General features: G+C 45.5%; 1 protein-coding gene across 6 annotated transcripts in view; it reads left to right on the plus strand.

Moving 5' to 3' along the window:
• Positions 1 to 2,500, plus strand: part of LOC113815110 (BAI1-associated protein 3) — a 267,249-nt gene that overhangs the window by 259,727 nt on the left and 5,022 nt on the right. The gene's annotated exons all lie outside the window — the stretch shown is intronic.

A 2,500-nucleotide genomic window follows, 5' to 3' on the forward strand; every position in this document is an offset into this window, starting at 1 on the left:
CCATATCCCGAGTTTTACAGTCCTCTTTTTTCTTCTTTTTTTTTTATTAATAGCTATTCTTTCCGAAAACAGCTCCCTATTGAGGCCGGTAATCTCGGTTGACGAATGTCTTAGTGGGCTCTCGATAACAAAAATATACAGACTGTTAGAAGAAATGTTAATTTAAAACGCTATGACATGTTTGCGATTAATTTGGCTAATATGTTATGAGCAGGAAAACTATGCAACTTTTCATTCAGAGAAGGTGCTTCTTACATGCATGTACACAGAAAGAGTGTCATCAGAAAGCCGCATTTGCCTCCGCCGGGTGACAAATCAACATTAAGCTTCACATAGACACAAATGGATAAAATAATTCCGAATTGACTGAAGTACATGAAAGGGTGTATCTGGAGAGCACTGGAGGGGGGGGGGGTGTAGGGGGGTGGCAGTCTCGGAAACCCTGTGCAGCAAACAGAGTCATTGCTGAACCGTTCGCATTCTAGTGCAACAGGTGCAGGGCGATACGTTTGCCCGACTGTGTTAAAGGACAAAAATATGAAGCTGTCTCATCCTTCCTTTTAACCATCCACTCAAGGCACCCTGAGATCATTCAACGGAGGTCGTCTTTCCTGGCGATTATGTCATCCAGCTAAACAAGCTCCCGACTCCACAGGATCTATAGAGAATGAGGAGGACAAGTTGAAGTCAAGAAAGATCGGGGATTGCAATAATCCGACTGCTGGAATGGCTAACCACAAAGCAAGGTCTTGTGTAGACAAAAAGGAGCTTACGTTCCAAAGAATGACATCAACTCAAGAGACTTCAAAAATAACGGTAGTGTCCAAATCCAACGGTATCACATCTGTTCAACTCCAAAGCTATAACAACAGGTGGAAAGTGTTCATCTGTTGAACTCCAAAGATATCACAACAGGTGGAAAGTGTTCATCTGTTCAACTCCAAAGTTATCACAACAGGTGGAAAGTGTTCATCTGTTCAACTCCAAAGCTATCACAACAATCGGAGAGAGAGATCAACCTTTCAACCCCAAAGCCATCCCAAGGAGAGATCAGAGAGACCAGGTTCATTCCCAAGGCCAACCTCCACAGGGAGAGACGCCACTCAGAACTCCGCTGACGTCTCCTCCTCCGCACAAAGGCCGACCTGAATTCCCTCGAGGAGCTGCATTCAGAGTCAAATCTCGGCGAGTGTAATTTTCTATATGATCAATTACCTTTCCATCCCCAAATTGAATATGCAAATGAGGCGGCTCAGGGGCCTCAGGCACCATTAAACTAGATGTGGTCGGTAAAATGGGAGATAATTAGAGACTTTCCACGAGAATCAACAGAAAAGGTAAATGGGGAAAAAAATTTATATTCATATCTTTATTAAAACAACCGCCGCAGTATGATAAAGGTGAAGCGATTTGAAATTCAAATTTTAATTCCAAATGTTTATTCTGGTCTCTGAGTGCATTTCTGCTCGAGGCCAAATCATAATATTAACTAAACTTTGAGTCTGAGTAAAGTAATGCAGTTATTTGACAATTCAGTGTTTGATAGTAATCTATATGATAAAAACAAATTATATACTAACGAAAGAGAATATGATAAATTAAATAGAAATGAATAAATCAGACCCTATTTGTAAGTAAATAAAGTAGGAACTACTTATGTATACCATAGACCATTGCTGCCTTTAACAAAATGGCGGGAAATTTGAAACAGATAAGTGGCTCGAAATCTGCAACACCGAACTGGCAGCGGCTGATCTTTATTACTTGTAAGGTCATCTCCCTAATCGTTGCGCCCAAGTTAAAAATAACTTTGACTATGATTGACAAACGAATAAACTTTAGTAAATTGTTTCTCAGTGAGTTCTCCTGTGAGGCATCTGAATCATTGACTCGGTTTCGTAACATGCTTAAGAAAACAGACATCTTGGAAGAGATTCTGTGACCTCTCTTGGGAAGGCCGTCTCGTTGGGTTTGGATTGATTCTCGTTAAAATGATGATAATGAGAACACGGGAGGATGACAACCACGACACAACCTTAACCAACAGGCGTTGTAAATACAACCAGTTATAATCACCATCTGAAAAAAGGCTCCGAAATCCGCCTGGGGAACCAGCGCGTTTGTTTTGCGGATTCCCATTCGTCGCGCAGCCGAGGGAGATCAAACGGTTTAGATCTACGTATGAAATGGCGATCAGAGAGAGTCGTTCCCGCGGTACAGCCCGGAGCCGCACCGGGCCCCGTCTCCGCTTTCACGCAATGCAATTATGATTAATTACGTCAGCGCGTAACCGTAGCAACCGCCGCACGTGCCGCGGCGCCGGCGGGAGCCTCGTCGGCGTCTGATCTCGGCCGCCCGTCCGTCCCTCGCGGGCGGAGGGGCGCGAAGGACGCCCCGCCGGTCGATACGCCGCGCCAGGGTCCACTCGCGGCCGCCGGGCGATCCTCGGGGCGCCGAGGCCGAGTGGCCGCGGGAGGAGGCGGGCGGCCGTGGGCGTCCG

The sequence above is a fragment of the Penaeus vannamei genome, chromosome 25 (assembly GCF_042767895.1).
Source record: "Penaeus vannamei isolate JL-2024 chromosome 25, ASM4276789v1, whole genome shotgun sequence".
Lineage (NCBI taxonomy): Eukaryota > Metazoa > Arthropoda > Malacostraca > Decapoda > Penaeidae > Penaeus > Penaeus vannamei.